The sequence below is a fragment of the Equus quagga genome, chromosome 20 (assembly GCF_021613505.1).
Source record: "Equus quagga isolate Etosha38 chromosome 20, UCLA_HA_Equagga_1.0, whole genome shotgun sequence".
Taxonomy (NCBI): domain Eukaryota; kingdom Metazoa; phylum Chordata; class Mammalia; order Perissodactyla; family Equidae; genus Equus; species Equus quagga.
This window is the reverse complement of record NC_060286.1, coordinates 21,465,797-21,476,545: the sequence shown is the minus strand read 5'-3', so window position 1 is coordinate 21,476,545 and position 10,749 is coordinate 21,465,797. Positions and strand designations below refer to the sequence as shown.

General features: G+C 41.6%; 1 pseudogene; it reads right to left on the bottom strand.

Moving 5' to 3' along the window:
• Positions 1 to 244: 244 nt before the first annotated feature.
• LOC124231095 (NADH dehydrogenase [ubiquinone] 1 beta subcomplex subunit 5, mitochondrial-like) lies at positions 245 to 10,443 on the bottom strand (annotated as a pseudogene).
• Positions 10,444 to 10,749: the final 306 nt, after the last annotated feature.

Sequence of the window (10,749 nt, the reverse complement as noted above, 5' to 3'; positions counted from 1 at the left end):
AGGGCTAATCTTCCTCAAAAAAAAAAAAAAAAAAACCAGACAGCAGGCAGAATTTCGCCTGCAGGCCAGTTTTCTGTTAGTTTTCACTCAAGTTCCTGTGCTTTTTAATGTTGTTGCCCCCTTTCTTCTCTGTGTGACGTTGAATAAGTCACTTAGCCTCTCTGGGCCTCAGGTTTTTAAAATACAGAATATTAATTTATTTTCCCCTAAGAAGAATATGCTTTGTATTTGGAGAAATAAAGAATTAGCTGTCAGGAGTTGCTTATGGAAAATGATCAATAAGCACCTTATCAATAGTCGGATATTGATACCAGGGACCATTATCACGTGCATGCATGAATCTTTGGTACTTCCAGCTCCTTTAACCATAATTCAGCCTTTTCAGCTTCAATTTGAAGGATAGCCAGTGTTTTTTCATAGTTCATTTGAGGACCATCAAAATAGTTTAGCAGGGCTTGCCCCGTGACCAAGTGGTTAAGTCCGTGCACTCTGCTTCAGTGGCCCAGGGTTTCACTGGTTCGGATCCTGGGCACAGACATGGCACCACTCATCAGGCCATGCTGAGGCAGCATCCCACGTGCCACAGCTAGAAGGACTCACAACTAAAATATACAACTATGTACTGGGGGGGTTGGGCGAGAAAAAGGAGAGAAAAAAAGTTTGGGCAATACATCTTGATATAGGATGCTTGAAATATTCACAGTGATCTAGGATATAGCCTTCTGGAATTTCTGTCAACTCAGCTTCACCAATGACACATTCGCCAGAGTCTTGCCAGTTGCTACTGGAATTCCCAGTTGACAAAATGTAAAATTTCATTAAATTCAAAATATACCTGTCATAGATCCAGAAGGTTTGATATGCAGAGGAGGATTACATTTCCTCTACCCATGCTGGGTCCTTCTGACCAGGAAAAGGATTAAATTCACAGGAGACAGAATAACAGGAGAAAATTAAACAGAGTTTGGAACATGCATATATGGGAGAGAGCCAGGAAAACTGAGTAACTTGCCAAAATGGTGGAAGCTCTCACCTTGAATACCATTCTCAGTTAAAGACAAAGGATGTTGGGGGTGGGGAGAGACAGTTACGGGAGATGACCAGACAAGCACAGTAAACAGGGGTCAGGTTACTATGCAGATTTAAGTCCTTGCCTTCTGCAGTGATAAGAGTTTCTAGAGATAAGGTCATCCCCCCTTCTTCTTGGTACAGAGAGGGAGACACCTTTACAGATGGAGATTTCCTTTACAAATGTAAATGTCTCTTTACAAAGAGTTAAATTCTACTTTTGACAGTTTCTCTCACGTCTGCAATTCTTAAAAGTAACCAGCCCCACATAATCCTCGTGCTAAAGAGATGTATCATGGAGTGGTCGATTCCAGTCCCCACAGTCCCCCCTTTGAAACTTTTAAGTTTCATAGTCCTTTGAAACATTAAGAAGTTTTATAGTTCAGAAGCTGAGTGGTAGATTGTTTCATCTCACTGAACACATTTCTTAGTCCTGGTAACAGATCAGTCCAGTTAAATCTATTTTAGAAGCCAGTGGAAAAAGGGCAGGTTCAGTTTTCAATGATTCTGAATGAAAATGATGGAAAAAAATTGAAAATGCTAGTTTGGAGATTTGTAACCAGATATTTCAGGAGAAGAATTCAGGATCCAGTCCAGTTCACAGGTAGAAAACACCTCAAAGACAATTAACAGAACTAGGATCTAATATTCACAAATGTACTATAGTTATTTTACTGAAACATAATTTTTCTCTCTATACCAAAGAAAGCCAAATTAAGACTAAGTAGTCTGTAAAATAAATTTAGTTTCAGTAAACTTGGCCCAATTATTTACATAAGTGCAGCAAGAATAGCAATTAATCATATAGGCTCTTTTAAATCTGCTTCGCTGGAATTTTTTATGAGGAATCTCTGATTGAACTTTAAAGCCTCTTGAGGCCAGAAAAGCCCAGCCAAGGACTTGCCATCAGACTTTGCCTGCAATACCTACAGATTTGGGTAGACTCCTCTCTTCTTGAGGTCCCCCCAAATATTTTGAAGTTCCTTGCACCTGCCAGATAAGTGACCTTCCTTATTTACCAGGTAAGATTGCTGGAATCTCTGTAAACAAGATACCAGGCCAATATTTCCAAGTGGCTTTATTCCAGAAAGTCAACCTTATTCCTCAAAGGCATTATTGTCATATCTGAGCCTGTATATTTCTCTCAAATATGACATTCCAAAGCCTTGGTAAGGTAACTAATGTTTCCAATTGTGTCTTGTTATAAGGAGAACAGATTCTTATTGAACTTCTGCAAATAACTATATTGGCATGAAATAGCCATACTCACCCACTAAGTTTCCAAATTCTGGAAGGATCAGGTAGGGAGAAAAAGATAAGTGTTTCAGTTCTACTTACAAAGGTATAATTTCACCAAATTGTTTTAAGGCATAGTTAGCATAAGAGAAAAGAGGAAAAGATTTCTGTAAATCTGAGAAAACAAAATATCAAAAAATCAACAATATTTCAAACAAAAGTCATAAAAAATTATAATCATCTTCATCAGTTCAAATGGTCCTGTGTAGTTGATTTTTTGTCTTAATCTTCTTTAGCAGTTCTATGGGGTTATCAGTTTCTCCATTAGAATTCTGTAACTGTTTAACCAGTTCAGTTTTATGATCTGAAAGTACCAGAAACCTGCATTCCAGAGTAAGTGTCAGAGTCCTTTCCATGAATCTCTCTGAAGATAAGACATATTTGCAAAAGCAAAAAGCATCAGAGTAAAACAATAACTGTCTGTAAACAACAAAAGATTCAAAAATGGAAAGTGAAAAAGAAAATTGGTTAATTTTGTGACATACAACGCCTTAAAATAAAAACCAGAGTTATCCCTGATAACCAGGACAGATCAGAACTTTTGGAGTGTTATAATTGTTTTAAACACTTATGTCAATAACATTTATCCACATGATACGATAGGTCCCTTTGAAACAATGCTTAGTTATCCATTTAACTATAGTGACAATTAAAGATTTTTAGGGAAATCTAGAAGATTAAATAGCTGTAAGACCTTAGCACCTGTGATTAAAGACTTGATAAACAATATAGGAAATTAATTTTGATGAAACATAAAATCCCGTGGGCCGGCCCTGTGGCCAAGTGGTTAAGTTAACACGCTCCACTGTGGCAGCCCAGGGTTTCATCAGTTCAGATCCTGGGCGTGGACATGGCACCGCTCATCAGGCCACATTGAGGCAGCGTCCCACATGCCACAACTAGAAGGACCTGCAAATAAGATATACAACTATGTACTGGGTGGGATTTGGGGAGATAAAGCAGGAAAAAAAAAATAAAGATTGGCAACAGTTGTTAGCTCAGGTACCAATCTTTAAAAAAAAAAACTTAAAATCCCTGCCCTTCTGCTAGACTGCTTAAAGAAAATGCTTTGCATAATCTCTTTACTGAGAGCAGACTAAAAGTTAAGGAAAATTATCCTTTGAGAGAAAACCAAATTTTAATTTCTGCACCAGCTTATTTTTATCATTAAAACTCATTTACTTTAATATTAGTCAACTTGACCAGCATAAAACTCCTTTCAGAATTTCTCCTTCACAAACTTCTACGACTTTCTTTTTACCTTCAGAATTTGTCCCATGCTTTCCTTTTTTTCTTCTAGTACTTTAGGACAAATTTATCTTTCTCAACCCAACAAACAAAAATATTTCACTCTTTATACCTTCTTTACTGAAAACATACATTCTACTTTCCTTAGATACAAAGATATTTGCCTTATTAATTTTTAGTAGCTTTAATTATATATATTAATTAGAATTTTAACCCTTACAGACCCTAGTAAAAACTAAAAAGTAAGCAACTATGAACTGTCTTTTATATCAGCATTCTAAACACTTTTCATAATTTCTAGAAACACGTCACTTCACAGTAATAGACCCAAACACTTTTAGCCTTTCTGCAATAAGAAGTCAAAGTAGATAAACTTACGTTTAATAATTAATGTCTACTATCTTATCTTATTTGAAAATGATCTAGATACTCAATGAATTTTTTAATTTAAATTAACCTAGCGAAAGTTCAAAGTTTCAAGTTGCCCAAAAGATTTTGGAAGTTATTTTAAATACACATGCCATAAACTATAATTATTGCTAAAAATTTACCTATAAACTCTTATTTCATTTATATTTAAATCATTTGTTCTCAGTAATGATGTTTCGATTACCCACAAAAACTTTATGAGACATTAGACAAAATTAGCTATCATTTAAAGCTATTATTTTGCTGACAAATTTCTAACAGACATCGTGAGCTTATTTGACTAGTAAACCCAGGCTGCATGTCTGCATCATATTCAAATACCAAGAACTCTGAGGACATGCCTTTTCAATCAAGCCAACAAACAAACTTTCCTTAAACAAAGACTAATCTATATCACGTTAACTTAAAAGACATTGGGTTAATTTCTGTTACATTTAGAATTTATATAAGCACTTACTTTTAGCCAACTAAACAGAGCTCTTAATTTTGGCCATAGCATCCAGAGGTAAAAACATCACACACATCCAACATACATATAGACACACACGCAGAGTCTCCACACCTATTGTTTTAAAAAATTACTGCCATGAATCAGGTACAGTAATACAAAGCTCCCTAGTTATGAATCCAAATTTTGTTTTGAGCCTTTTTACTAATATTTGTGGAGAAGACACTCAAGATGCTAGGTTTTTTTGGCAAGGGCATGCTTACGGCCTTTTTTTTTTTTTTTTTTTTGGCATTTTTTCTTTTTTCCTTCAGTCTTAGGAATTAGTGATGAGCTAGACAGTCCCCAGAGAGTTTGCAAGCTCTTTGAGATAAGGGAAATGAGTGGACCCTCAACCACCTCTAGAGCTGCTTTTCCAGGCTTACAAGGACTTTTTAAGGACAGTTGCTCTTAATTTCCCATAAACTGGGTTGTAACTCAAATGACAGTATAGGTTGACCCACCTATCCAACTACATCATAAAGGCACAGAGAAACCCCTCAAGTTTTCTCCAAGATGGAGTTTCTGGGGCATAATCCATCCAATTGAGTGTTTCCAATTAAAATGCACACTAGGGGGGAGTCTCCGGGGATGCTTGGGGAGTTCCCCACGGCAGTAAAGCCAGTGTCTAACTGACAGCGGGCCAGAGAAAGGGTGCAGAGCCTGACTGTGGGTCCTGCTCAGCCCGGGCACTTAGTCCCTGAGCCAGCATAGGGTGAGGCAGGGAAGCAGGAGGCAAAGGCCTGGAGCTGGCTGGGGGCTGGGGCTCCCAGTGTCTGGGTTGAGAGTTAAGTCCCTGGCAAAAGAGTTTCAAGCTTTCAATTTTACAGAAGGTCCAGGTTCTGCTCTGGTCCAGCCTGAATTTAACCTCAACTTGGTGACAAATGAAATAGACAAAGAAAGGAAAAGAGAAGATCAGGTCTCACCCTCATGGCCTCTTCCTGGGGGTTATCAAGATAAGGGTTACACAACAGTTCCTGTGCCGGGGCACACAACACCAGCAGTACAGTTCACAGAATGAATCACAGGTCTCCTATCCTCATAACTGACTCAGTAAGCACCTAAAATACTGAATGAGTCAGCCACCAAGAGAGGGCACCCCACTTGGGGTCGCCGGGGTGATCAGGCCCTGAAACCAGAGTGGAGGCTCCCAGGGGTGGGGCCTTTGACACTTTAAAGATTCCTTTGTTTCTCAGTTGCCAAGTTCAAAAGGAGCTCAAAATGGCCACTGTAACTTTAAGAGACAAGAAAGAAAAGGGTCTGTTACCTTGAACGTGCCCCCTGAACCTAGGGCAGTGTCCTAGTCATCATTCCTCCTGTGGGGTTCCTATAGCAAGGGGTTATGGGGGCGTCCCCCTGCATGGCATCCCTTGTATATCTTCCCTATTATGCCTGGCAGTAGTAGGTGACTGGTGAATGGTCCCAGAGATAAAAGAAGAATAGAGAAAAACAGTGAAGAATCTTCAGCCAGTCTCCCAAGAAGGGGTTCCCATACTCAACCAAAGGTTAGAGTTTGGTACTTTCCTTGAACCGGAGTTCCAGTTGGGACTTTCCCACAGTGCAGAGTGTGGTCAGGAGCCATAGGGAGGGATACCACTCCAGCCTTAGGAAAAGAAACCTGCCACGGGAATCTTGGAGATTGGCAACCATACTAATGACTTAAGTGGTCCACCCGTGCCCATGTAAAATTTATATATTAGAGATAGGATTAGGAAGGAATGGATTAATTCATTCTTCATCACTCTGAGGCTTAAGGTACTGGTTCTCTTCAGGCTGAATGCCATGATTTGCCCCATTGAGTAGCCATGGGCAGCAAATGTGGATTCATACAGCTGTCCAAGAAGGTCCCCGATGGAGAAGTGAATTTAGATCCATCCTTGAAAAAGAGAAAGACCCAAGGAAGAATAGTGCACTTCCTAGAACTTCAGCTCACAAGCTGGTGAAGCAAGATCCCCGTATGAGCCACCAGAAGAAATGATGTGGGCTTGGCGAACCAAGAAGTTGAAAGAAAGATTTCTTGGGCTCTGAAGGTCAAAGTGCTCCTTTATTCAGAGAATAGCATGGGGACAGGGCTCATGGTCAGTGAAGAGCTGCAGCATGGGGACAGGACCCATGGGCAGGACTTTGTCAATAGGTCTTGGTCTTATAATATTGGATAGGGAAGTATTCCCAGCCAGACATTTTAAAACATACTCAGGCAAAGTTGATACAACAACTTTATATAAAATCAGTTCAAACACTTCAACCTTTATAATCTTAGCAACACTTAGACTTTTACATTTCAGCAATTCAATTGTAACCGGAGTCAGGGTCTTAAAGCTAGTCATTATTTTTTTGCGTGTGTGTTTCCTTTTTAATTTGGCCTTTTCATAGGTACCAATAAAAATTATGATGAGAGCCCTCGCAAATTTTTTTCCCCAATTTAGAAGTTTTCCCAATTTAAATGATCTATCGTCTGGCCACATTGACGTGTAGGATCTTAACAGCGACTCAACCAATAAGCTTAACCATGGATACAAGGAGCATCCCCAAAAGAGATCCAGAAAGTTCATTCCCAAAAATAGTCTAAGAAAGTCAAGCAATGAAGGTTGAAATGACAAAGGCCCCTTATGAAAGCAATTGGGACCCCCTTATGACAAACTCCTCTGAGAGCTAACACAGCCAGACAAAGAGAGTGTCCCGGAACCCCAGTCTACTTAACTGGCTGCCAAGATGCGTGCGGGTACATGCATCCTCCAGATGGCAGAGACCAGAAAGGTCACAAAGCCACAGCTCTCAAGACATAGAACAAGACAAAAGGCCCAGAAAACAGGCTTATAGAGATGCCTGTGTCTTATGACAAACAACAAAAAAAGACAGAGACAAGGAAAAGTACTATCTCTGGAAGGAAAAGGATCTACAACCAATGAGTACTCTACCAAATCCTAGAGTCGCTGAGTCCAAGAAGCTAGCCTCACCAAAATTTTCTTCTGCTGATCTAAATTTAGAGAAGCAAAAAAATTCACCACTCTTGTTTCCATTGCACCCTGCAGGCAGAGATCCGGGAGACTGATGTGTTAAGAACTCTTACCTCTTGCCAGTTCTCATCAGGGGTCCAGGATCTCTCAGCTACACCAGTCCAGGAGTGAGCAGCGTCCAACCAGTGAAATTTTATCCCACTCTTGTTGCCAAACTGTAGGGGAGGAAGCCATTTCCTCTACCCACACTGGGTCCGTCTGGCTGGACATCAAATTAAATTCACATGAGAGGGTGCCAGCCCCATAGCCCAGCAGTTAAGTTCACATACTCTCCTTTGGTGGCCCAGGGTTTCACCAGTTCGCATCCTGGGCTTGGACATGACACCATTCATCAGGCCATGCTGAGGCGGCAACCCACATGCCACAGCTAGAAGGACCCACAACTATATACCAGGGGGCTTTGGGGAGAAAAAGGAAAAATTTAAAAAATGTTTAAAAAAATTCACATGAGATAGAATAACAGGAGAAAATTAAACAAAGGTTTATAACATGTATACATGGGAGAGACCCAGGAAAACTGAGTAACTCACCAAAATGGCAGAAGCTCTCACCTTAAATACCATCTTCAGCTAAAGACAAAAGAGGATGTTGGGGATGGGGGGGGGGTAAGTTATGGGAGATGACCAGACAAGCACAGTAAATGAGTAAGGTTATTATGCAGATTTAAGTCCTTGCCTTCTGCAGTGATAAGAGTTTCTAGAGATAAGGTCATCCCCCCTTCTTCTTGGTACAGAGAGGGAGACACCCTTACAGATGGAGATTTCCTTTACAAATGTAAATGTCTCTTAATGAAAGGTTAAATTCTACTTTTGAGAGTTTCTCTCATGTCTGCAATTCTTAAAAGTAACTAGCCCAAAATAACCCTCATGCCAAAGAGATGTATCTTGGGGTGGCCAATTCCAGTCCCCCACAGATGATAAAGTCTTTCCCCATGGTCTCCACTGTGTCACACAGGAGTGACAGTCTTCGGAAAGCCACAGGTGAGAAAGCCCCCGAATCCCAGGCAAGTGCCAAGGCGGCCAGACACAGAGGCCACCGCAGTGACCAAAGCCCAACGCAATAGACTCATGGCCGCTGTGGCCACTACTGTCAATAGAAGAACCCGGAGAGTAAAGGAGCCGAGAGAGACAACTTACCAACGTGGCACAGCGGAAGGTGGCCTTGTTGATTCTCAGTGCTTTTTTTAAAAAATTAAATAATTTATTTATTTTTCAGTTTTATTGAGATATAATTGATGTACAACACTGTGTAAGCTTAAGGTGGACAGCGTAATGACTTGACATACATATATTATGAAATGGTGACCACAGTAATTTTAATTAACATCCGTCTGGGCCTCGTTTCTTTACCAGTGACCCTGGAGCAGCAGATGAGTGTCCTTTAAAAGTAGCTCTTCAGTGAGGATGCAGCCAGACAGCAACTGATGATTTTGTTTTATTGTTTTTACTCTCTTTTATTTGTTTAGGCTTCCAGGTAAAATTTTCATTTAAACAACGAGTTCCCCTCCTATGAATTAGTTTGGGAGATTACTAATTGGTCCAGTGGTTCCAAACCTTTTTCCTGCCTCCTCACTCGTTACTGGCTCAAAACAAACCCATCAGTAAGATTTCAAAGGCTAGAGCAGAAAGGCTGTAAGCGTTACTTTCCTCTCTGGTTACAAGACAACCAATGCCTTTGTTATGTCTTGGGCCCTTTCTTCTAGTTGCAAAGTTCCGTTCACTTATTCGTTATGGAAATGTGTTGAGTATCCCTATATGCACAGCACTACACGGGATGTTCTCTAGTAAACAGAACAGACATGATCTCTCCTCTCCGGGGAGCAGTGGAAGATGCGCGCGCAGCGGCCGGAGCGCTGTGATGAAGTAGGGATACAGAGAAAGAGGGAGGGAGAAAGGGACAGTTGGATCCAAATCGATCCCGGCTTCTGTGTTCCGAGAATTGTCCAACTGTTACTCCAGAGGCCCTGCTATCTTGCCTCCCTGACTTCCTTCCGGTGCTTTCTCCAAACACATCCTTCAGTGTCCCGAGCCAGCACCTGCGCCAGAACATTCTTTCCGCTGCTGACCCTTCCCAGCACACAGGGGAGAGGGGAAAGACCTTGGAAATCACACCCTTCTCCCCTGCAGGACCCCAGCTCCCTGCCCCCGCCCCTACCCTTCTCGGAATTGCTCCCTACTCAGCCCCCAGCCACCATCCCCTCTCTGCCCTTATCAGGGTAACCATGTGGGAACCTGGCGACCCTCAGGCCAGCGTTCTGGCCTCAACGCAGTGTTCTGATCTCTGTGGGGAAACAGTATTAAGGCTGACCCCAATCGGTTTCAGTGACCTTTCTGGAGAGAAATGTTGCTGCCAGCGATTGCCAGGGAACACACACAAACACACGTTCTCTGTGGGCCTTCAGCCTAAAATAACCAGAAGTCCTGGCTTTCAGTATTTTATATGGGTTGGGGGGAGGGAGGTTAAAGGGATATCTAATCGTACTCTCTCTTTCCTGAGTGACAACTGTTTTTTTCTCTAGGGCCACCCCTTTCCTTCCTTCTTATTTCTCTACCCACCTCTTTCCCTCACTCTTCATTCAAGAAAAGTGCTTAGGGGATTGAATTTTGACTTCTTTTCTGAGGGATTTCTCAGCTAGCCCCTGGGAGAGTTTTTACCTCCCTCAGCTTTTTCCACTTGCTGTTGGAATCTGTTTCTCTCTCTTAGATTGAAGGGCCCCTTCCCAGCCTCTCCCTAACATACTTAACCTCCCTTTTATCTCTCTTCCTTTCTTTCTTCCTCACCCAATATGGTAAACACTTAGGGGTATCTTTTAGCCCATGTCTCTCCTTTGTTTGAGAATTTCTCACACACACACACACACACACACACACACACACTTCTGGATGGCCCCTCAGCAGCCATGTTTGAGTATGTGACCTTGCCCCTATGGTGTTAATTGGGCCGGGGATGCACATGGCTAACAACTGGGCCAAACCTATTCTCTCTTCTGGATTTGGAGTTGAACTTGAGATGCTAGGTGCAGCCTGAGCTAGTCCCTTAGATGCGGGAAATGCAGACAGGGAGGGCTTTGCCATGTGAATGTTGAATCCATGAAAACTGGTCTGTAGAGAAGAATGAAGAAGGACACGTGTGGCATCAGAATTGGCCACCCCAAAGTGTGTCTCTTTGGCTTGACTATTTGTAAGGACAAAAGACTCTGCAAGAAAC